The 25,688-nt window shown below is 44.1% G+C and overlaps 1 pseudogene; it reads right to left on the bottom strand.

The window, feature by feature from the left end:
• Positions 1-14,987: 14,987 nt before the first annotated feature.
• On the bottom strand, positions 14,988-15,995 carry LOC129683791 (40S ribosomal protein SA-like; annotated as a pseudogene).
• Positions 15,996-25,688: the final 9,693 nt, after the last annotated feature.

Here is a 25,688-nt window from a genome sequence, read left to right as displayed (position 1 = left end):
AGTCAGGGCTCTACCCTTGAACTGCACTCTCCAGCCCAAGAGTGAGTTTTACCTAGCACTTACTGTGATTATGTAACCTGCAGCCACTGTTTTGCATTCATATGTTTCATAGAGCTTATGGCCTTAAGTCCAGGGCCTGTGAAGACAGTACTGGGGTGATTTAAGCCACCATTTCACCTTCCTCCATGACCACTACCAGGGAGAGAGCAATAATGCCACATGAAGACCGCTGAGGAGTATGTTCTGGGAAAATGGAGTGGATTCCCAAGCCAGAAAGAACTCTGTGGTCACGGCTCTGAAATTCAGCCCCAGCAATTTGGGTAAAGGACCTCACCACTACCACTGCACGCTGATCAGATGCCTCCCTTTTGTATATCTATGTCAGCTCACAATGCTGCAGCGACAGGCCACAAGTCCTCAGACTGAGCATAAGCTTTGAGAGAGCAGGCAGGGCCCCAGGAGCAAGGTTTTCAGAGCCACCTGTGCAAGACTGAAGAAAAGCTGCCTTCAGAGGAAGTCTAACAGGCACAGCGCTGACATCAGAGAGCAGAGGTGCCAAGGCCAGCTGAGGAGCCAGGAGGGAGCTAAGTCTAGTAGGCAACAAGACTTTGTCCATTCTGGTGCATCAGTAGAGTCCATGTACAACACCACTGATGGTCCATCTTGATTGCCAAGTTGCTGGGATTTAGAGTTACCATGGAAACAAATTAAGACCCATTCTAAATGTAGCGGTACTGTTCCATGGGCTGGGGTCTGGCATCCAATGAAGAGAAGAAGGCCAGCTGAGCTCAGGCACTCATACCTGTCCACTCATACGATGGACACTTCGAACTGTAAGCTAAAATAAACCCTTCCTTAAATCTTCCCTTTTTCAGGTATTTTATCAGAGCAATGATACAAGTAAGTACTACAACCACCAAGAAAGAAGTCTGAGGCGAGGGAGTCACTGTCCTGAACTCCCTGCCCCATTTGGCTCAGAACATGGCTTTCCCAGGCAATTTAGAGAAGGAACAGAAACCACATCCCCCTGAGAGGGGATAAAACCTCTGGAAGCCTGCTGGGAAGGCTACTTCACATTCCAGGAACTCTGGTTATAGGTTTGAGATGAATAAAGCCTCCTTTGTAACCCAGGGACAAGCTTTCTCCAAAGAACCAGAGCACATGCCTTCAATGCCGATATTTAGGAAGGTAAGACAAGAGGGTAAAGAGTTCAAAGACAGCCTGAGTTGTAAAGAGAGACATTATGTTAGGAAACAAAAATATTTTTCAAAGTGTGAACTCTAACCCACTAGAGAGTGCCTGAGATGTGCAACTTCTAAGTGTGTGTATGTGTGTGTGTACTAGATTTTGATGTAATATACATTTCTTCTGGGCTGGCAAGCTGGTTCAGAAGGTAAAAGCACCTGAGTTCAATCCCTAGGACCTCTATGGTAAAAGCAGGGAACCACATGTCGTCCTCTGACCTCCACATGCATGACTCCCTCAACATATGTACACACAAATTAATTAATTAATTAAAAATATTTCTTCTACAGTCAGGCACAAGGGCACACACCTGTAATCCCTGCAAGTTCAAGGTCAGTGTGGTCTACAAAGTAAGTCCAGGGCAGAAAAGGCTGCACAGAGAAACCCTATCTTGAAAACCCTAAAAAACTAGACAAACACACACACACACACACACACACACACACACACACACACACATAGAACCAGGGATGTTGGCTCATGCCCGTAATCCCAGAATTTAGGAAGTTTGAGCAAAAGGATCATCACAGGTTCAAGACTAGCCTGGGCTACAGAGTGCGATTGTGTTATAAAACAAGAAAACAACACTGTTTAGGCAACCCAATCCAAGTGAGAGGCCCCATGTCAAAAAACAAGGTGGCAGCTACTGAGGAGCTACACTCAGACTGATCTTTGACTCCACATACATGCTTACGTGAGCACTCATACTCAGCAAACACGAACATTTGTATTCACTAAAAACACATGAACACGTGGGCTGGACCAAGAATGACCGTGAATTTCTGATCCTCTTCCCTGTACCGTCACAGTTTCTGGATAATAGGCTTAAACTTCCACAGCCGGGTTATGTGTCGTCAGGGACCGAGCCCCCAAGATCCATGCATGTTGGGCAAGTACTCTACCAACAGAGCTACCTGTCCTATGGTAGACAGGATGTCTTGAAAGAGGTAACTGAGTTAAAATGTAATCTGTAGGGTGGGTTTCTCTCCAGTCTGATAGCACCCTTCTAAGAAGAAATTTAGACCCACAGAGACATCTAGGATACATTCACAGAGGAAAGACCATGTAAGGACAGCCATCTGCTAGGTAAGCAGGTGGCTAGGTAAGGTGGTAGACTTCAGCAGAAACCAAACCTGCTCACACCTTGATCTTGGACTTCTGCTTCCAACACTGAGAAAAATAAATAGCCACTGTTTGAGCAACATTCTGTGGGTCTTTGTCACAATCACTGTGTAGGCTTTACTGCCCCTCTTTTTCCAAGGCTTGCCTTGGCAGTAGGAGAAGCAAACACCTTAGAAAACAAACAAACAGACAAACAAACAAAACAAAGCTGTCTTTTTTCGAGCTTGTTCAAGTCATTTACAAAATTTTTTTAGAATAAAAATATGTAATTCCGGCACCCAAGAGGTGGGGAAAGAAGGTTATGAAACTCTCAGACCAGCCTGGGCTATAGGAGACTCTGTTAAAACAAACAAACAAATGAAACAGCTCCACCCCCAACCCTGAGAACAACAAACCAACCAACCAACAAATAAACACAAACCCAAATAATTAACTAAATGAAATAAAAATAAAATGGAGGCATCTGACATCAGTTTTAGGACCTTGCCCCTACAATTGATTCTTGAGTGCATTTGCTCCTGTTTTCTGGTCCAGAGGTCTATTTTTATATGTTAGGTTAAAAGCAGAAATGCAGAACTTTCTCATTCGTCTTTTTCAACAGGAACATTCTTTGAGCAGAAATGGCCAAACAACTGGGGTCCTTGATTAGGGCCCCCCTTTGTCTTTGTTCAGGCTGGGACCTTTCTCTTCACTGTAAATAGGGTGGACAATTAGCCAATTGCCTCATTTAAGCTGAATTGCACAGAATAAAGCCTCTGTCTCTGGCCAGGAACACACAGTTTGGACTCTGTGTGCCCTGACTGTGCCATTTCTCGCTGGCATCCAAGGGAGAGCTTCTCCAGGTCTTCAGCAGTCACAACTGATTAGGCACACTCTCTTAACGTTCATGGCTTCCTTTCTGACTCACTTATTTAATCCCAGGCGGTTTCTGACAAACATTAGGATCAAGGCCAGACTGTGTTTTGTAGCTGAAGAGTTTCTGAGGAGGGACTCGGGAGGACCTATACACACTCAAAGGTTGATGAGGAAGGAACACATTTTCTTCAGTAGTGTAGCCACTGAGGTGCCATTGTTCTTGTAAACAAACATTTATCTAAACAGTCCTAATGAAACTCACAACACACACGTTGTAGGTGGAAATGGGGCTAACTGGGAAAACGGGTCAGCAGAAGTGAATGGCACAAGAGAGGGTAACGAGACTAAGACTCAAATACATTTTGTACATGTATGAAAATGTCAGAATGAAACCCATCGTTGTGTACAATTAGTATGTACTAATAAAAACATTTTCTAAAAAGAGAGAGTTCTGAAGCCCTTGCTCCTTCCCCACAGAACAAGGTTCCCTTCTCTCCAAGGGACCTAAATACAGGAAGCTGGGCCATGGCTTTGACTGAGTGGTTTCCTGGTTGGTCAGTCACTCAACCTTGAGCTATAGAGCGAGGCTCCACTGGTATAGCTCAAGTCTCCCTAGAGACGGGCAAATACCAAGAAAGAATGGACTCTTGCACAGGAAGTGTCAAAACAATGAAGATGGAGAAAGGATGCGTGAAGGGTTATCAAGCTGAGGCACTTTTCAGAGTGGCAAAAAAAGCTGGTCATCCCAGGCTCATCCAGGCAGCTGCTTCCTTCTTCTTTCTAAACTTATTCTCTTCCCAAAAAAAGTGCCACATTTGAACCCATGATAGAAACTGCTGAGCCACTTTATTTATCTTCTATTTTTAGGAAATACTTTTAATCTTTATTTCCAAAATTGACCCCTCCCTTTTCTTCTCCCCTTGCTTCAATAAGATGTTATTTCTGGACATGTCTGAAAGTCAAGATCATATCAATAAGAAATAACCATAAGGGGCTAGAGAGATGGCTCAGTGGTTAAGAGTATTGACCGCTCCTCCAGAGGACCCCAGGCTCAATTCTCAGCACCCACATGGCAGCTCACAACTGTCTGAAACTCCAGTTCTAGGGAATCTGACACCCTCAAACAGGTATACATGCACTCAAAACACCAATAAGTAAAAAATAAATTATACAAAAAAAGAAATAACCATAAAGTAGAACTTCTTTTTTGGTGCAGTGTATAGTTGGGTTTTTTTTTTTTTTTGAACCAGAAAGTAATTGGAATATTGAAAATTAATTCTATCCTATTTCCAATTCCTCCCGAAGATAGTTCCTATGGCTAGCTTCTTGTGTGTATATCTAGGTGGTTTATATAGAAGTGCTTCCTGACATGTTAGCTTGAATCTCACAAAAGTTGTACTTCAAAGAAAACGAGTCCTACTGTTCCCAGGAGGAGGGAAGGTCATGATGTGGCTTATACACCATCATGAAGATCCCAGGCTATGATTCATATAAATAAGCTTCACTCCAGAGAGGCTCCCTGGGTTTGCATCCATAGGTCTGAAGACATCTCATTCTTGGTTATGTTAGGCACAGTTCTAAACCATGGGGCACAAGCTGGTTGTTTTGGGGGACTCCATCTCTACTCTATAAATATAAATCAATAAAGTATCTATCACCTTAGCTAAGGAAATACTGTAAACTAAATGATATGATTTTTTTAATATTTATTCTTATTTTATGTATGTACGTGGATGAAGATGTTGGATCCCGTGAACTGGAGAGACAGACAGGTGTAAGCTGCCATGTGGGTACTGGGAATTGATACTGGATCCTCTGGAAGAGCACCCAGAGCTCTTAACTGCTAAGTCATCTCTCTAGCCCCATAATATGATTTTTAAAATGATACTTATTTGTTAATTTTGTACCTGTGTTTGGGTGTGTCTGAGGTCTAAGCATGCCATGCACCAATGTGGAAGTCAGACAACAACTTGGAAGAGTTGTTCTTTCCTTCCATCATGTAGGTCCCAGGGACCAAATTCAGGTCATTAGGACTGAATCCCCATTAAGGGTGGTAATCTTTACCTATCTTTTCAAGCTGAGCCTCTTGACGGTGCTAGACTAGATAATTTAAACAGGAGATTTCTTTCCTCCAAGGCCTGGATTTTGGAAAAGTCCAAGATTAAAGTGCTCAAAATCTCTGGTAAGGGAGGCTCTCCATTGCTGGCTTACACATGACCACCTTCTTCTATGTCTTCATATAACCACAGCCTTGGCTCTGAGTAGGAAATGAACTATTTAATATTTCTTTTCTTCTTGTTTGTTTTTGGTTGTGCTTTTTTATCATTTTCTTTTTGAGACAGGGTTTTCCTATGTAGCCAAGGCTGACCTCTAACTTCCAATTGAGGTTCCTGCTTCAGCTTCCTGAGGGCTGGTATTTCCTCCCTTGTTATTGACACAGGGTTTTGCTATGTAGTTCAGGCTGGTAACCTTTGGTCCTCCATGGGGAACATGGGAATTTTTGGCACCAGCCCATGAGGACCAAGAAAGCAGAAACAACAAATGGAGTTCAAATGGCCCCTGAGAACAAAGGACAAGACTTCCAGGATCAGCTTCAGAGAGATAGCTTATTTTATTGTTTCAGGGGTAAGGTATACAAAGGTTCTTAGGGTTACAATCAGGAAGAATTGATTGACCATAACACAGCGCCTAATTATCATATGGGCAAGAAAGGCTGATTGGTCAGAACATAGTACCTAATTATCATATGGACAGACAAAGGAGCATTATTTGTGTGTTGAGTCATGAAGTTCTTGTGCTGCATCATACTTCAAATATGGTCAGGCGTCTATGCCTAGAGATGCTCTCCAGATAAGGTCAGGCAGAGAAGAGAAGCCCCACTGAAAAAAAGAAGTCCTCCATTTTGTGCTGAGCTCAGAGAACTATTGGGACTTGGTGGACTGTGACCTTAGTAGCAGGCAGAATAACCAGCATGGCAGAAATGAAGACAGTCTAAAGAGACCTTTTGGTCAGGGCTGGGGAGATGGCTCAGTGGCTAAGAGTCCTAGCCATACTTACAGAGGACCTGGGTTTGGTTCTTAGTGTTCATGTGTCAGTTTTCAATCATTTGTTTTTCTCCAGTTCCAGGGGATCTGGCTTCTGTTTTATCTCATTTGATTGTCAGGCTGTTGAAACAATGAACCCCTGAAATGAGAATTTCTCATGCTGGCTCATGCAATGAGAAAAAAGGGCACAAGCCAGAGGGGAAAATTGTTCCCTTCTCCAAAACATTTCAAACATCTCTAACAACCACCTTAAAGGATGAGATTAAAAACCAGATAATGAATGAGTCAATGGTTGGCAAAACCACATGCCTTGACTAGGTGATGGGACTTCAGGTATGTTACCATGTCTGACTCCATGACTCTTTTGTACAAATGTGTCTATTATTATTTCATAATTTCACACATACATGTATGTGTATATGTAAACTTTGACCACTTCCCTCATTATCTTCTCTTCTCTTCTCTTCTCTTCTCTTCTCTTCTCTTCTCTTCTCTTCTCTTCTCTTCTCTTCTCTTCTCTTCTCTTCTCTATGTTACCAGCTAGGGGTTTGGATCCAGTGTGTTTTTTCAGCTGATCAAAGAATTAAAATGCAGGGGGTGGGGGTTGATCCCAACAGGTAGCTGTAGGTCAAATCTCCAACTTAACAGGAAGAATCAATAGATTGAAAAATACTTATATTCAATGTGCAGAAACGCATGGGGGTGGGGAGCATAGACAAAGGGACAGAAAAAGAAAAAGAGAAACAGAGACGGTAAGACAAAGGGCCAGAGAGAGAGTGACAGAGATAAAGACTCCCTTCTCAGCAGAAGGGAGACCTAGGAAGCTGAAGCCTGGCTCTTCTGGAAGGCTGGGTTGGGTTCCTTTAAGGGTCTTTGGTGGGGCTTCTTTTCCCTGAGTTGGCATTGGCTGGTTTAGAAGAGGAAAGGGAAGCTGATAGGCTCGCAGTCTTGGGTTCTCAGCTAGGCCTGAAGGGCATATCTGACCAGATCAGACCAGGTAACCATCAGGGAGGACTGGGGAGCTCCTGGTGGTAGAAAAAAAATGACTGGTAGACCTTTATCTCAAGCTTGGATGTCTTTGTCTCAGGTTAGAAAGAAGCCAGAAGTTTGCCATCTGCATTATCTCTGTGTGGAGTTCCTTATATGTCTTTCTGTCAAGGATCTAACTAGATCTAACAGTAAGCAATATTGATACTGGTTTTAATAAAATGGTGATAAAGTTCCTAATCCCTCCCCCCTTCCCATCATACCACTTCTTATTCTCAATAAATCCTCCTCTACTACCCTTTTTAGTTTTTAATGTGGCCTGCTGCATTTTATTAGGGCCGCCTGCATGAGTGCAGATGGAAAGGTTATTCACTTGAGTAAGGGCAATTTATCAGTGATCAGTGGCTATACACTGAGAAATATGTCCCTCACTCTTCCCCCACTAAACACTAATTGCCAATAGCTCCTTTGGGGGGGGTGTGTGACTTGGCAAGCTCCTCCCAATCCACAGATAGTTCCATCCTTTGCAGGTCTTGTGTAGGTATTGTGCTCCTGTTTGCTCATGAATGGCACAGCCATGTCATGTCCAGAAGACAACACTCCTTCACATTCTCTGGCTCTTATACCACTTATTTCCCCCTCTTCTGCAATATTCTCTATGTCTTGGAGGAAGTGATATAGTGCCTGGCTTAGAGCTGAACACTCAAAAATCACTTATTCTCACCAGTGAGGACTCTCTGTATTGGCTGCCACCCACCGGAGAGAGAAGATTTTTGACCAGGGCTGAAAGCAGCACTAGTCTATGAGAATAAGCATAAATATTTAGAAAGTTGTTCGCAGTGTTTCCTTTATTTAATAAGGACACCACTCTCTGATTAGACCTTATGACCTCATTTTATCCTCTATAAATATAGTCAAACTGGGCAGCAAGGATCATCAGAAAGTTGTAGATGTAATAGGCTGGGGTAGGCAAAATTCAGTCCTTAAGTGTGAGAAATGTCTCTGTTTTTTCCCTATCAAAGTAGCTAGCCAGACAAGGGCCAATGTTCCATAAATCCCCCCCCCCACCTTGCAAAGCTTTTATATAAATTTTTAAATTTGTCCTACATATTAAAACTTTTGTTTAGCAAAGCCTCCTTCCCTGCCCTGTTTTCTAGAACTTGGTGGCCTGAGGAGGCTGGTCCCTTCAGCCTTTCCTTCATTTCCTTTGCACTTTCTTTAAAAACTAACCAATCACACAAGACTATTAGTTTGGGCCCCAGCCAGTAGGAAAAAGAAACAGTCATTTACAATATGAGAGTGAAAACCAAGCAAACTTTCTGTCTCAGCATCCTTGCTAGCCTAGCTTAGGTTACCTCACCCCCCTCCACCCACTCCCCCTTTTTTACAAAAAGAAATTGCCTTGCCAAGTTCTCTTTGCTTCTGTGCTTCTTTGCGTGATACTGGGGATGTTTGTTTCCAACAGCAGTAAGCACTACCGATGCTGATTTTTTAATGAAACAGTAATGAAAGCTGCTCTTGGTTAGACAATGCATATGGCATGCTCTTTGTGTGGCATTTCTTTCTTTAGCTTGTTTGTCTTTCTTCTTTAAAAAAATTTTTTTTTACAATTTATTCATTATATATCCCAATTAAAGCCCCCTCCCTCAACTCCTTGCAGTCCCACCCTCCCCCTTCTTCCCTCCCATCCTCTTCCCCTAGTCCACTGAAAGGGGGAATTCTCCTCCTCTGCCATCTAACCCTAGTTTATCAAGTCTCATCAGGACTGTCTGGATCCTCTTCCTCTGTGGCCTGGCAAGGCCACATTGCCAGGGGCAAGTGATCAAAGAACAGGCAACCGAGTCCATGACAGAGGCAGCCCTGCTCCCCTTACTCAGGAACCCACATGGAAACTGAGCTGTCTTTGGGCTACATCGGAGCAGGAGGTCTAGGTCCTCTCCAGGCATGGTGCATCAGTTTCTTCAGGACCCCCTGAGCTCAGATTTTTTAGCTTTGTTGGTTTCCTTGTGGGACTCCTGTCTACCTCCCCTCCACCCCTGTTCTTCCATAAGACTGCCTGTGCTCTGGCCAAAGTTTGGCTGTAAGTCTTAGCATCTGCTTCAATCCCCTGTGGAGCCTTTTAGAGGACCCTCTATAGAATGCTCCCATCCTGTTCCCCCTCTTCCACCACTTCCAGTGTCTATCGGGTTTGCCATTCTGAATGAGATTCAAGCATCCTCCCTAGGCTCCTCCTTGTTGGTTAGCTTCTTTAGATCTGTAGTTGTTTGTCTTTCTAAGATGAGGCTACATATTACAGGCTGGACATGAACTCATTATGCAGCCCAGGCTGGTCTTGAACTCTCAGAAATCTTCCACTCCCACTGAGTACTAGAATGACCCACATGAGGTGTCAGGCCTGTGTATAGTCCTATAAAACTCCCCGAGACAGGTGAGGTCGCTCCCAGGGTAAGATTCAAAAAAAATTTTATTTCACTACTCAGAGTGATTCCTGGCTAGAAATGAGCGCACTGATTGCTCCAGCGCCTGCTGGCTGAGAATGAGGCCTAAATAATCTCATTACAAGGGCAAAGAGGGGAAATTGGGAGAGAGCAAAACGGCCAATACGGGAGCAGAGACAGAAAAACATGCCCCTGACTCAGTATGCGGCTGATCTTTGCCAGCGCCGGTCTACTGTGGGTCCCTGTATTTTTTCTGCCTCAGTGGTCTTTTTAAGTGTTTTGCCTCATAATTACAGCACCTGTCCTGAAAGAGGCTGGCAGGGCATCAAGGTCAGCCTAAGCTCTGACTCGTCCTAAGAGCTGACTCAGACCCAGGCAGTGTGCTCACCATGCAGGTTTGCATCTGACACTGTTTCCAGGGATTCTGGGTCTGGGTTTTCACTCCGGAGGCTTTAGGGTTCTTTGTGTTTGAACTTGATCTCGATGGTACGTACGTACTGATCCTTGCTCGCCCTTCGGATTGTATCCAGTCCTTTGTTGCTTTATCTGATCCTATCTTGGGGCTCAGGCTTCAGCCTCCTCTTCTATCACAATGCAGTGGAGCACTATATCCACTGCTTTCTGGGTGCTCCCCTCTCAGGCCACCCCCTCCCTTTTCTGAGCTGCTCCTGCCTCAGATGCTGAAGCTTTCCTTCACTGGCTTTTACTCCCTTCCCTGGGAAACTTTCTTTTTATTCTCTGCACTGCTCAGAGTTTCTTTCATTTTGTTTTCTTATTTTCACGTTCTCCCTTTTCTTCTCCATTTTCCTGTTCCCTCTGATAGACAGCTGTGTATAGTCCCGGACTCCTGGACTGTCAGGAGAAGGCTGCATCCTTTGCCACAGGGAAGAAAGAAGAAGTACCGGTGGTTAACGAATTTGCTTTCATACTCAAACTCTAGCTGCACCCATCCTCCTTTGCTTCATTTATGCCCCACGGAAATATCTGTAGTAGTCTTCTGTCCTGAGTCCTCTTATACGAATTCTTCTTGAAACAAATGACTTAACTCAAGTGGATTTCCGAACACAAATCCAAAGGCCACTAAAAACTCTGACAAATACAAAAAGACATTTTTGTTTTGTTTTTTGAGACAAGCTTTCTCTGTGTAGCCCTGGCTGTCCTGAAACACACTCTGTAGTCCAGGTTGGCCTTGAACACACTGTTTAGTTCAGCTAGTCTTAAACTTGTCTCCCTAACACTAGGATGACAGGCATGGAAAACCATAGTTGGTCTTGGTGTGTGTGTGTGTGTGTATTCTGAGTTCAGTATAATAGATAAATTCCAGATACTCCTAAATTGTCTCATCCCAGTGACCAGAGTGTTAGGAAACGTGCGAATGTAGAAGTGCCTGCTTACTGATCCCAACACAGAGAGCCTTTCAAAAAAAAGTCCCTCCAGGCCTCTAAGCACCTTGGTGGAAAGGTGAGGCCCTTCTTTCTTTTTGAGACAAAGTCTCACTGCGTAGCCCTGGCTGTCCCGGAATTCACTATGTAGACCAAGGTAACCATGAACTTGTAGAGATCCACCTGCCTCAGCCTCTCAAGTGCTGAGATTAAAAGAGTGTGCCCCTACACCCTGAAATGGCTTCTTTTCTTTTCCACTATGTACGGAATGACAGTGAAGGTATTGGCCATGCCATGTGAGAAAATGGTCTAGGATTTTTCCTGATACTGCAGATAGGATCTGAGGAAGCGTGAGGTTTACTTGCTAAAACATCCATGAAGGAGCATGCTTTGAATTCTCATGCCTGGAACGGAGAGGGACTTATTTCACTCCACAGATGTTGGCACTCTGAAACCAAGACTTCCTGGGAAAGGTCATTGACGACTTTGAAGTAAAAGTCTCAGAAGCAGCTCCATGCTGCTTATTTGTTTGTTCATTACCCAATATACTGAATGCCACTCTGTACCTCATTGGGAGCAAATATTCAAAGTAAAAGACTCAGCAGGATCTCAGAGAGCTTGAGTCCTCCCAGGAGGTGGCCCTCGGCTCCTGGTAGTGGGTCTTCAGTCTGAGCAGTGATGTGAACACGCTAAGCCAGAGGGCATCGAGAGCTGGTCCTGTAAAATCCATCACTCAGCCCCAGGGAGCCTCCCCTGCTGCCCCGGAGCACAGCAGGTGACAACTGCTCTTGACACATCAAAGACCTTGGTCTTTCTGCACGGAGAAAGGTTTTCCCTACATGACAAGGTGAAAAACAGAATCTCCCCTTCCCCAGCAGGGTGAACATTAAAGAGACCTAGTGTCCGTGCTTTTAGAAATCATTTTCAAAATCATTTGATCTCTTTCAGAAGCATTTGACTGCTTCCAGGGTCTCTGAATCCTTGGTAAATAAATGCAGATCACATTTGCTCAGAGGTTAATGCTACCTTCAGAAACGGGGTCACATCCCTCCCCAGTAACTCTCTCTTCCCTCAAATCTTTCCTGAAGTCTATCTTAGAGCAGTTTTTAGTCCCATCCCCCTGCTACCCACAAGCCCAGCTCTTGTCATTCAGTTATCCGTTTTCTGTTGTTTCATTTTGTTTTTCCTTTAGGTATTGTTCCTTGGTAGCTATCAGACAGAAAATCCCATTTCCTAGCCAACAACCAATGCATGTGCAACTGATAATTGGTAGGAGAGAAAAAAAAATCCGCCTTTTTTGAGAAAAAGAGAGTTTTTTACTAGGACCCAGGGGTCCTCCTGTCTCTCCCTCCCCTGAGATTACAAATGTGCTACTCCTTTTTTTTTTTTTTTTTTAAGACAGGGTTTTTCTTTGTAGCTTTGGCTGTCTTGGGACTCAATTTGTAGACCAGGCTCCCCCTGAACTCACAGCCATCTGTCTACCTCGGTCTCCCTGAGTGCTGGAATCAAAGGCGTGCATCAAACACACCTGGATTCAAAGGAGAAGTATGGGGCTTTGAACCCTGGACTTTTAGACTCGGGGTCCAAAGCCCTATCAGTTGAGCTGCCCAGGCTTTTTGGTTGCCACCTTTTCATGTGAGTTCTGGGGCTCAACTCCAGGTTCTCACACCTGCACAGAAAGTACTTTGCCTGCTGAGCTATCTCCCCAGCTCTGCAAAAGATGCGTTTTCAGCCTTCTATTTGCCACCATCATTTTTTTTTTCTTCAAATAATTGTAGGTTCTTAAAGACAGGAAGGCTTAAACTCAGCAAGATTATGATTAATTTTCACCCTGGTGTCACAAACAAAGTGAACTTTTTTCATTTTAAGTGGCACTTAGCGAGAAACATGATTCCTCCTTTTCTTATTTTTATCATCCCACTTTTCAAGAGCATTTTAAGGAATGAGTGGGTTGGTCTTCTGCTGGGTCCCTTAAAAGTTCCAGCCTATTTATTTCCAGGCAAATCTCCACTTGGTACATTGGCAGGTGACTCAGAAGTGTTGGTGGGTGGCTCGAGATTGCCATTCCTGCTTCTACCTGATGGTATGGGAATGTTGAGGTAACCAGCAACTCTGAAGGGGTAGGTGAGGCCTAGGGGCAGCTCCTGAACTGTCAGGTCAGCCTCTTTCAGAGCTGATCTTCTTCTCCAATGGAGAAGGCTTTTCAACACAAAGTCACTTGGTTCTATGTGGAACTCTCTAACAGGTACCTAACTGGGTCCCATTTAAATTCCCAATCCTTGGGGTCTCAGAGGTGAGGTGGGATTGGCTGCCTGGTAGGATAGGTTTATGGCTCAAGGACATCTTCTGGTATTCCTTGTGGGGTCAAGGGCTAAGAAAACCCTTTCATATCAATTGCAGCCAGCACCTCAAAAGAATTGTGTCTGTGAGTGCTAGGAATACAAGCTATGCAAATAGCCTGTTTAGCTCTGTGTTTGGTTTCTCTTGAAGCTGTTGACAAGTTGCTATCCATAGAAAAACATTCTTTTCTACCATACATGTCAGGGCTTCCCATTCCCAAATTCAGAGAATCCTGCTCTTAGGCCGTACAGTATTTGAGGACTGATTCATTAAAATGTCATTTCATCTGATTGCCTGGCATTGCAAATGTAATTTACAATACCAGATGACTAAGTTCTTAATGCAGAGGATATTTCTCAGAGGGTTTTTTGCTTGGCTTGGCTTGGCTTGTTTGTTTGTTTTGTTTTTCAAGACTGTTTCTCTGTGTAGCCTTGACCGTCCTGGAACTTAACTCTGTAGACCAGGCTAGCTTTGAACTCACAGAGATCTGCCTGCCCCTGCCTCCCTGAGTGGTAGGATCAAAGGTGCATGCCACCATCGCCTGGCTTCTAGTCTTATCTAGTGTTTTCATTAGACTACTTTATGGTCCCTTTCCTGGAAGCTTCTATTGAATTACTAAATTCATTGTACTTGATTTTACTAAACATTTTCTTCTTAAGTAATTACAAAACCCAAACCTATTTGGGTGGGTGGGTGGGGCTTTCAAATAGGGTTTGAAAAGAACGTCCCAAGGTTGCGAGCACTTACTGCTCTTATAGAGGACCTGGATTCAGTTCCCAGCAGCCATGATGGGCAGCTCACAACTGTGTGTGACTCCTGTTCCAGGGGATCTAATGCCTCTTCTGGTCTCCATGAGCACCCACATATATGTGGCACATGCTCACAGAGGCACACACACGTGTACATAAATAAAGACAAATCTTTAAAAAATAAGGACCTTTTAGACACTTAGGAAGTTAGTGTAGAGTAAGTATATTGACTATGATGACAAAATTGGGACTTCCTTTATTTATTTACTTACTTATTCATTTATATTGAATTATCCATTTATTTATTTTGTGCAGAGTTGCACTATAAAAACAAACAAACAAAAACTAAACAAGCAAACAACAACAACAAAAATCTCTTCAGCTTAATCCTTACTCAGGAGTAGAGACAGTGTAGTCCGAGGCCAGTTTGGTTTTTATAGGAGGTTCCAGGTCAGGATCAGCTTCATAGCCTAGGCTACTTGAGAGCTTGTTTCAAAAGAGGAACTGAGAAATCCTGCAGTAACAGACATCATTATTGCCCAAGATGGAATATCAATTAGTCTGGCAGACTTCCAGAAGTGTTGTTCTAAATCATAAAATAATACTAGAGATTATTGCTATCCACTACTTGGAGATAACAAATCACCCTTCAGAATCCACATCAGCTTTTCAAAAATTTAATGTGTGTGCGTTTGTATAAATATTTACATTTTTATTTTGTTGTTTAAAAAAAATAAAATAGAGTATTTATTTTCAGGTTCATTTTTTATTTTGTGTGTATGGTTGTTTTTTTGTTTGTTTGTTTGTTTTTTCTTGTTTTTTTTTTTTTTTTTGCAGCTTTCAGGAACTTTATTTTCCTTCTACCTTTTCCCCCTTTGCTCAGGTGTCTGCAGAGCTCAGGACCACTCTGTGGTGGCCCCAACCCACTCGGTGGCCTGTGCCGTGGGAGCTGCTGACCAGTCCTCAGTGGCTGGCTGGGCACTCCAGTCTTCAGTAGGGAACTGCTGGATGGGCACAGAGGGCACCTGCACACCCTCAGACCAGTCTGCCACCTCAGGCTGAGCGGCAGTGAACTCGGGAGCTGGCGCAGTCCATTCGCCCTGGAATTCCTCCTTGGTCATGGCCTTCTCAGCAGCAGCCTGCTCCTGCTTCTCAATCTCCTCCGGGTCTCTGTAGAAGTAAAGGTCAGGCATAACTTCCCACGGGTGCTCACGGGAGATAGTGCCACGCACGCGCAGTACTTCCCGGGGCCAGCATCCACATCAAACCCACTGAGTGAGCGCCCTTGTTGTTGCACGGGATGGCAATGTCCACTTAGCGCAGAGGGGAATCTGTGTTGCACAGAGCGATGGTGGGCAGGTTGACGTAAGAGGCCTCCGTGAGGGGCTGGTGGTCAGCCCTGGGATCAGTCACCACCAGAAGCCGTGGTTCCCTGAAGGCCGCTTGGATCTGGTTAGTGAAGGTTCCGGGTGTGAAGCGGCCAGCAATCGGCGTGGCTCCAGTGGCAGCAGCAAACTTCAGCACAGCTCGCTGGCCGGTGTTCCTGGAGGAGATGACGCTGACTTCAGCAGGGTTCTCAATGGCAACAATAGCCCGAGCAGCAAGCAACTTCTCCCAGGTCCTCTTCAGATTTATGATGTAGATACCATCACTCTTCCTTTTGTAGATGTATTGCTCCATCTGAAAGTCAAGGTTGGTGCCACCTAAGTGGGTTCCTGCGGCGAGGAATTTAAGGACCTCCTCCTCCTTCATCTGCAGGACATCAAGGGCTCCGGACATTGTTTAAGTTTTCCCTTTAAGTTACCCTGGGAATCAAAAACAACACCGTATGGACCCGTCCCCAGGCAACACGGAAAAGCGTGTATGGTTGTTTTGCCTGCATATGTCTCTTTATATACCACATGCGTGCCCAGTGCTCCAAGAAGCCAGAGAGGGTGTTGTGTTGAATCCCTTGGAACTGGAGTTACCAATGATTTTGCGGCTGCCATGTGGGTGCTGTTTTTGAACCTTGGTTCTCTGGAAGAGCAGCCAGTACTCTTAACCAATAGGACATCTCTCCAGCCCCAAATATTTTTGTTTCTTGAGACTATAGGTGAAAACAAAAAATGTACTGCCTATGAATAGAAAACAGATATGTAGCTTTATAATTATGATGGGTGTACGCAGGAGGAAGAGGCAGAAGGATAGGAGCTCCGATCATCCTTGGCAACACAGCAAGCTCCAGAATAGCCTAAGCTGCAGGGATCCTATCTCAAAAGAAACAATTTAAGGGTCTGAGGCTAAGCATGCACCCCCAGAGGAGTTCAGTTCCCAGCAGCCATTCTGGCAGCTCACTGCCACCTGTCACTGTAGCTCCAGGGGATACAATGCCTCTGGTTGTGTAGGCTCCTGACCTCACACACACAGGCACAGACACACAGACAATTCAAAAGAGAAAACTTAAATTAAAAAAAACACCTTAAAACATACAGAAAAATAGATACTTCAAAAATTAGTAATGTACTATCGTACAGTTTTTGGTGTGTTCTTTCTTCATTTAATATTTTTTCCCCCTATGGCAATCTCCGCTGGAAAAAAGTGTTTCAGTTTAAGCTATTTTGTAAGGCTCAGATTATGGTCAGGGAACTCTGTGGGGCACAGTTTAACTCAGAAGATAGGAAAGGAGAATTGGGTGCTCAGCTTTCCTGATCTAAGAATGGTACGTTTTTTTCTCAGACCCTGTGGTAGTGTGGATGAAATAGAAGAGATAAGCAAGAAATGACAAGGATGGCTTTGTTTTAGGGCTGTCTTCATCTGCCCTACAGACAGCCACACCCACCACCAAGATTAAGTGGGGCGTGGCAACTTTTCTAAAAGGACCAATCTTATAAATGTAGGGTTTTGGCGCTCAGGATGCATTATGTATATATACATATATGTATATACACGCATATATACATGTATATATTATATATATACATGTGTATATATACATATATATTTGTATATGTATACACATATGTGTATATATGTATACATATATGTATTGTATATATATGTGTGTGTGTATATATAAACATATAACATATATTGCACAATTTAACCCTGAAACATGTGCTATCTGACCATCCCTCATCATCAGCTTAATATGCTCTTCTGCCATTTTTAGAACACATTTCATTTGAAATCATGTTTCTGTGGTCCTAACAGAGCCAAGTAGCTGGACAATTTGCCTCTGAGGAATGATCTGCTGTGGTGCTGAGGGCAGTGTTTCTGAAGGCAGACAGTCCAACAAAACATCTAGGAAACACACAGAGAGTAAGTCTCCAGGACAGAGGTCCAAGAACAGCACACTGCGGTAATTTAACCGAGGTTCGTCATGCTAGCTGGCATGTGTGAGACAGCCCGGCGCCTCCCACCAGCTATTACACCTGACAAGATGCAGTGCCAGGTTTCAATCTGCCTCCGTTGTGGTGATGGCTTGGAATTGGTTAGGAAAATGAGATTGCATGAATATTTTGAAGTCTGAATTATGATTTTCTCTGTGACGGGTGCAGGGAGAAAGCCACTCTTGGCTGTGGCAACTTCCTCTCTCAGCAGTGTCTGAAGCGAATATGCTCTCGGCCTCCCTTGCCTTTATCTCTTCTCCCGCTCCGTTGGTAGGCATGTGGGTGGCAATCTGTGGGTGCTAGGGATCTTGTTGCGCTGTGAAGGGCTTCTGCAGGCAGGCTGGCTCTTCAGAGCAAAGCCCGGGGACACGTGCTTGAGGGCTCCTTGTTTTAGGGCAACCTTCATCTGTCCTCCACATCCCCAGCCACCAAAGGGCTCAGTGGAGCACATGAACTTGTGAACTCCTCTAGCTTGCTTCTTTGCATATTCCCGGACAGCACTGGGATGAGCTGAAGCACAAGTCTTCCCAGCTGCACAAATGGACACAGTATGATGGCAACCTGATCAGTCTCTCTGCCTTAAAGAATTCTTCATTGTGTCTTTCTACTCGTGTCTAAATAATTAAACCATCGTACCAAGATTGAGATACAGTGCTAAATATGTACATCGCCTCAGTGAAGCACAGAAAAGTAATGTCTACAGGCAGGACACTTGAGTTCTGTTTACCTCCTCCCTATCCTGTGCGCACCTTAATTAACTCTGTACCTTCCCCTCCCAGGGTCTCTTCAGGACCGTGGTAATTCTTACCTTCCCTCTTTTCTACTTAATAGACTGCTCTTTCCTTTTTTATTTAATACGTCTCTAGAGCTAAAGAGGACAACTTGTGGGAGCCATTTCTCTTCCTTCTACCCTGTGGGTCCTGGGGATTGAACTCAGGTCATCAGGCTTGGCAGCAGAGGTCTTTACCCACCGAACCGTCTCCCCAGCCCCATATCCGTGTTCTAAGAATGGAAATAATTCATGCACTGAGAGTCACACTTGATTCAAATGTGTAATTTGATGACTTTTGCTGCATTCAGAGGATTGTGCAGCCGATGCCGTAATTGATTTTACCGCATCCTCATCACCTTTAAAAGAAACCTCGAACCCCTCAGCCATCATTTTCCATCCTCCCACTCTGTTGCCATCTCTTTGTGCAAGGAGACCTCCAATTTACTTTTTGTCACAGTTGATGCTTTTCTGAACATTTTAAACAAATGGAGTAACACAGCGTGTGGTCTTTTGTGTAACATGTTTTCAACGTTGGTGTGGGATTTACCGCTTGCTCCCTTTTATACTTGCATAGATTTTGTTGTTGTTGTTGGCTTGGTTGGTTCTGTGAGTGCATGTGTGTATGTGTGTATGTGTGTGTGTTTGCTTGCTTGCTTGCTTGTTTGTTTTTGAGACAGGGTCTCAATATGTAACCCAAGATGGCCTTAAACTTGAAATCTTCTGGCCCCAGCCTCCTGAACAGTGGGATAACAAGGCTGTACCAGTACCCCAAAGTGGCATTGTATTTTACTTGCAGAGGTACCACAGTTTGTTAAGCCATCCAATTCCCTATCAGACCCATGGGTTGATTCTGGTCATTGCTCCTTTGAGTGAGGCTTCAATGGGTAACTCTGAACACATGTCTTTTCCCATGTGTGCTGCTACATATGAATAGCACATTCCCAGAGCTGAGATTTCTGAAGCAGATAACAAACGCAACTACACCTTTTTATAGATTACAAAATTACTCTATTGCACTCCCAATAGCCATGTTTGAGAAGCCTGTTTTCTCTGCTCTTGCCAGAATTGCATGTTACCAGAGAGAGGGAGAGAGAGAGAGAGAGAGAGAGAGAGAGAGAGAGAGAGAGGCAGAAGATATGATAGCACAAACCTGTAATCCCAGGACTTGAGAGATGGAGATGGGGTCGTCAGTTCAAATTCAGCCTTGGTTTCATAGCAAGTTTAAGATTAGCCGGGGCTAGATGAGCTTCTGCCTCAAAACAAACAACGATGCAAACAAACAACATCTCTGTCATCTCTGCACGGCTTTCATTTAACTGTTGCTTTCTTTTCTTAAGTAATATGGAACGTTCCACAAATCTGTGTGTCTTCCTTGTTGAAGCCCATGCTACTTTCTCTGTATCGTCCCAATTTCTTTACGCTGCCAAAGTGAACACATCTTTGAATATTATTTCCGGTTGAGACTGCTGTCCATACTCACCTGACAGCTCTGTGTGAGCCCCTTGTTTGAGTCACTATTCCTTGACTTTACAGAACAGTAACAAGGGTCTGCCAGCTATCATGTTTTGGTTTTTGTGTCTTTGACAGTTTGCATTTTTGCATTGATATATAATAAGGGTTTACGTTTTAAGTAGCGATAGTTACCATCATAGTATACATAGTAAAAGGGATGTGATTTGCTTATTTCCAAATGATTTTCCTAGATCAGTTGAAAGAGAAATTGTCCTTCACCGTGGCAACTACAAAACCCTCAAACAAAATTAATTAGAAAGTGGGGGCTAGAGGGATGGCCCAGCAGTTAAGGGAACTGTCTGTTCTTCCAGAGATCCTGAGTTAAATTCCCAGCAACCACAAGGTGGCTTATAACCATGTATATTAGGATCTGATACAGGTGTACATGCAGATAGAGCATTTATATACATAAAGATAAATAAATCTTAAAAATTTTTAAAGAAATTAAAAAGCATGTGGTGTGTGTTTTTTGGTGTGTGTATGTGTTAAAAAATTTTAAAGAGATTAAAAATTGTGTTGTGTGTTTCATGTTTTTCTTTTTTTTAATATTTAACTTTATTTTATGTGCATTACTGTGAAGGTGTCAGATCCCTTGGAATTGGCGTTACAGACCGTTGTGAGCTGCCATGTGGGTGCTGGGAATTGAACCTGGGTCCATTTGGAAAAGCAGGCAGTGCTCTTAACCACTGAGCCATCTCTCCAGCTCATGTTTTTGTTTTGAGACAGGGTTTTATGTAGCTCAAACACATTTTTTAGCAGAGGATGACCTTGAACTCATGATCCTCTTGTTCCTACCTTGCAACCTCTGGGATTATATGTATATGTCACCCAAACCTGGCCTTTCCACTTGATATTTCATCAAGGGACCTTATCCTTTTGGAACTTAAGATGTTCTTAAGAAGTAAATGGATTCATATATGTTCTGATTTACTTAAGTTCACTGAGCAAGTGCACAAATGTTTGCCTGTAAGCAGCCCTCTCTGACAGGTAAATGTCTTCTTCTCAAAGACTACTTCCCAGCATGAAGGTCTCATTTGCATCCCTGCCTGACAGAACAGAGTGTCAAGGCAGGACAGCAGGCATTTTCCTCAATGTGTTACCTACCTGCATCAAAGGCACAAAGAAGGCAGGGCTGGGAGCCAGGCTCTCCAGAGTCTGACACAAACACTCCTCAAACAGAATCAAACAGGAGCTTGTCCTGACTTGTAGGTGCCATGATGCTCTCCCAGAGAATAGGGCACATGACTAAGGAACCTCAGATAACAGGCGCCCGGGGTCAGAACCCGTGACTCATTGCTGTGCTGGGAGTGAGACAGAAGCGCTCTTTAGGTGTAGTTCTGGTCTGGGGTGGGGATTCTCTTTTAGTGTGCTAGGGTGGAGGCCAGGAAATGCATAAGCTAGCTGACCAGCACTGGTGGCAGAAGGACGGTGATACCCTTCTGCAGAAGCTGAACTCTCTGGCAGCCACCTCACGTAACAACCTGAGACTCTGGTTGCTCGTGGTAGTTGTGTCCTATAAAAACAAGGAAAACTATAAACATCGAATTGGCAAATACCGAGCCATTGTTCCAACAGGCAGTACACAGATAGGTTCCCATAAACCAACAATCCTGACGTAACCTTGGTCTTTGCTCATTTGCTTTTGATTATTTATTCACTCATTTATTTCCTTTAGTTTGTTTTGAGACCAGGTTTGGAGACTAAGCTGGCCTGAATCTGTGAAGCGCAGGCTAACCTCAACTTCATAGCAATCTTCTTCCTGAGTGCCAAGATTTCAGGCGTATGCTAGTATCCCCTCTTCTCCAAATTCTCGAAAAGGAAAATCAGCCAGATATCCTGACACCTTCCTGCAATCTCAGCACTTGAGAAACAAAGACAGTATGATCACCCCAAGTTGTAGACCAGGCTGTTCTACACAGTGAGTTCCAGGACAGCATGAGCTACAGAGTAAGATCCCATTTCAGCCAAACAAAGGATAAGGTACCCTTCTCCTCCAACAACATAAATCTGTGTAAATCTTAAGAAAGAAAGAAAAAGGTAAAGCTGAAAAGACCTCCCTTTCTGAAGATAAGTCGACATCAACCAGTTAGTAAACTGAGATGAAATTCTGACCTACTCTGTCATGAAGGGAAGGACAAGGCCCGTCTGGATTGTTAACTGATCCTCTTGAAGCGCTCTTCCTGGAGCCTGCCTTGTCATCACATGATAAGCTCTGCACCAGGCTCCCCCTGTGTGGACCTCATTTGTCAGCAAAGGCAATCACGGGAGGAGGGCAAAGTCAGTTCCGCCGCCCCGTAACAGCAGCTACAGCATCAGTAGGGAAGAGGCCTGGAGTCTAGAAGAGTGGATGATGTGGCAGCCCCCTAAAAGGAGACTGTTTGGGGGGGGTGCACTTGCTTCTCCTTGACTCTGTAATGCCATTCTAAGGATATGGGTTCCTATGCACTTCCTAGTTCTAGGAACTAAATCAACTTGCTGTTTCTGAAGCTAGTTTCCTGGGTGCCTTTGAACAAAGGCAGGCTTATCCAGTTTGAGAGCCTTCTGCAAACAGACTTTGACTTGCCGCCCTGTTTCTCTCCATCCGTTCAGTTAGTTCAGTTCAGTTAGATGTGGGATTTCTTTTCACTTCATAAGCCCCACTATCCTACGGTGTGGCTCAGGGAGATTCCACAGCTGGGATGTTTTATGATAGAGATGTTTTGTTCTTCCCATTAAGTAAAGTGATCCCAAAATAGATTAAAAAGAAAAGCTCAAAGCTCTTTTGGCTCTCCTGCCAAAATAGATTTTAATTATTGTTTTTAAAGCAATCAGGTCCCTTGCAAAAATTATCAAAAGCATCCTTAGGTAAAGATTTTAAATCATTTTTATTTATGTCAGGAAAAAAAATCTCTGTAGGATTAACAAGGAACTACCTATATGGTTATTGTTCTTACTAATAAAATTGTAAGCAAAACAGAGATTGTATTAACATTAATTCCAGAATTTAACAGGCACCCTCTGAACACTGGATTTGGAATCTTAGCTACAGCCGCTCCATGTGGATTTCCAGAGAAAACCTTACAAAAGGTCACTTCAAACAAATGTAGAAATGCGAGCTGAATTGAGGAGGGAGCAGAAAACCAGCAGGAATTAAGGAGAGTAAGGGCTGAAATAAGAGACTCAAGAGTTTGGAACCTCAGGCTCCATTACATCAGGGATCCCGAGGTAAAGGGCGGACAGCTGGCAAGTGGAAGTGAATGCCGCTGGACTATTCATTAAAACAGCCATCGCCATGTGGGCAGAAGCATAGTTTTAAAAGCTTTTTGAGTTTGGAGTGGTTTTGAACATATGAAATATCCATTATTAGCATGATGACATCATCTAAATAGTGTATGTCACTGCACCCTTTAGTCTGCTGCTACTGAAGAATTTTTCTCAGTACTAATAAGCTAAAGAAATCCAATTAAACTAGCCCGGATTGCTAAAAGGGGCAGGTGACACAGCAACTGCCAGGCTTCCCACACAAAACTGTGCTGAAGAAAGGAAGTCAGTAGCTGGGGTGACAGTTCAATCACTAGAGAGTTAGCCTTGAGGACCTAAGCTCATCCTCATCTTTCAGAACCCACATTAAAAAAATAAAATAAATAAATAAATAAATAAAAAGCTGAATTTAGCGGCACATGCTTTTAACCCAGCGCTAGGGCGGGGAAGTCAAGCAGATGTTTGGGGCTTGCTGGCTAGCCAGCCAGGCTACTTGGTGAGCTCTAGGCCAGCGAAAGACCTGTCTCAAAGAAAGAAAGGGCCAGGGCTGGAGGACACTCACGGTTGTCCACTGGCCTCCGTGCGTATCTGTGCACACAGAAACATGCACACACACATATACACACAAAATAAAGTGTATGTGTGTGTGTGTGTGTGTTGGAAGGGCCAAATTAACATCTGATTTCCATGATTGGTTTCCACATTACATAGGCAACGGTGTTGTTCGGCACAGCCCTCTGAGGAACAGCCATCTTTATCACATGAGCTGTGGCTGCTTTCGAGAGGCCATCAGGATCTGACCTGGAGACTGCTGACAGTCCCTCATAGGACGGGACCGTAGCAGCGCCGGGCCTTCACCCGGGCCTGCATGTGTGGCCACTCCTCCCAGCCATTTGTATGCAGCCCTGTCCTCATTTCACTGTCTCCAGAAGCAGTTAGAGCAAGCTGGGGTGCCGTCTATGGGGAAGCCATCATTCGTGCTAGGTCAAGACTTAGCAGTGCGGCTGTTTCGGGGTCACTGACACTCCTGTCAGTAACCCCCTTGTGCTGTAATTAAACCCAGTAACTCACTGGTTTCCTCCTGGGGTGAACTATGGTGGAATTGTACTTTGGGTTGTACATTATGAAGACTGGGATGACATTTTCTTGTCCCGCCCAGAGTAGAAATTTTAGTAATACAGGGTGTCCTAGTTACTCTTCTACTGATGTGACAAAATACCATGACCAAGGCAACTCATTAAAATAAATAAATAAAGCCGGTGGTGGTGTCACATGCCTTTAACTCCAGAATTGGGAAGGCAAAGACAGGTGACCCTCTGTGAGGCTGAGGCCAGCTTAGTCTACAGAGTGGGTTCCAGCATAGCCAGGGATTTCCAGGATAGCCAAGACTATACAGTATGAACCTGTCTTCAAAAACATAAACAAACAAACAAATAAGTAAAGAAATCAACAAAAACTCATAGTTCCAGAGTTAGAGTCCATGGCCATCATGGCAGAAAGCATGGCAACTGGCCGGCAGCCACCGCACTGGAGCAGTAGCTGAGAGTTCACACTGACTACAAGCACAACAGTGAACGGCAAAGGGGCTCTTCAAGACCCGTTGACACACCTACTCCAATAGGGCCTATGACTCCTGCTGATCCTTCCTAAACAGTTCCGCCAACTGCCAACTAAACATTCCAATACATGAGCCTATGGGAGCGTTTTCATTCAAATCACCACCCAGCGTCTCTTGCTGAATCCAGTGAACCAGGAGCTCCCTATTTTGGCTAGTCTAACTAGCCAGTTTGCTCTAGGAATTGCCCATCTTCCCAGCACTAGGATTATAGGCAGGCCAGCAGACCCGTATTTCTTATGTGTGGGTTCATAAGGCAGTGCAAGTGCTTCACCGGAGGACCTATCTCCCCATCCTTTAGAGTTGGTTTTAAAGAGGTGAATGGGTAGATCTTGGGGTAATTGATAATTATGGAATATTTTTATAGCCCAGGTAAGTTATTTGGAGTAATATACACAAAACCTCCCCCAGGAATGACATAATGGATACACTTCAGGTTAAGCCCTTCAGAGTTTTGTGGCATGAATTAAGTATGAAGGTAATGCTTTATGTAACTCTCTTTTAGGAAGAAAAAAAATCCACATCATTGCACTGCTATTAGAGAATTGTTCTAAGAAGTATTTACCTGAGCGAATCAGTTAATCCCAAGCAGCCATTTATCTGCATTTGTCTGACCACCTTGGAGGGAAACTGAGCCGGGAACATGATAAAACAGAGGATGGTTGAAACCAGTCTACTTTGATCTCCCGGTCAATTCCTAGGCAAAGCTCCCTTTGCAAGCATTTAGTACAATCAAGGGACATTTCAAGCATCTAGAGGAAATCTGGAGATTTGCTGGACTTGCAGGGTGTTGGGACTCCACAAGCAGGACAGAGATAAGAACACCAGTACTTGGGAGGCAGAGGCAGGAAGATTCTGAGTTCCAGGTATGGCTCTGTTGCAAACCACTGTCTGTGTTGGTTACAGATGTGACCAAGTGACTGGCAGGAGGCTCCTTAGGGAAGGAAGTTGGGTCTTTTGTTTTGTTTCACCACCTATCTATCATCTATCTGTCTGTCTGTCTATCTATCTATCTATCT

Source organism: Psammomys obesus, unplaced genomic scaffold, assembly GCF_907164565.1.
Source record: "Psammomys obesus unplaced genomic scaffold, mPsaObe1.curated_primary_1811, whole genome shotgun sequence".
Taxonomy (NCBI): Eukaryota; Metazoa; Chordata; class Mammalia; order Rodentia; family Muridae; genus Psammomys; species Psammomys obesus.
The sequence above is the reverse complement of the archived record's forward strand: the minus strand, read 5'-3'. Positions and strand labels throughout refer to the sequence as shown.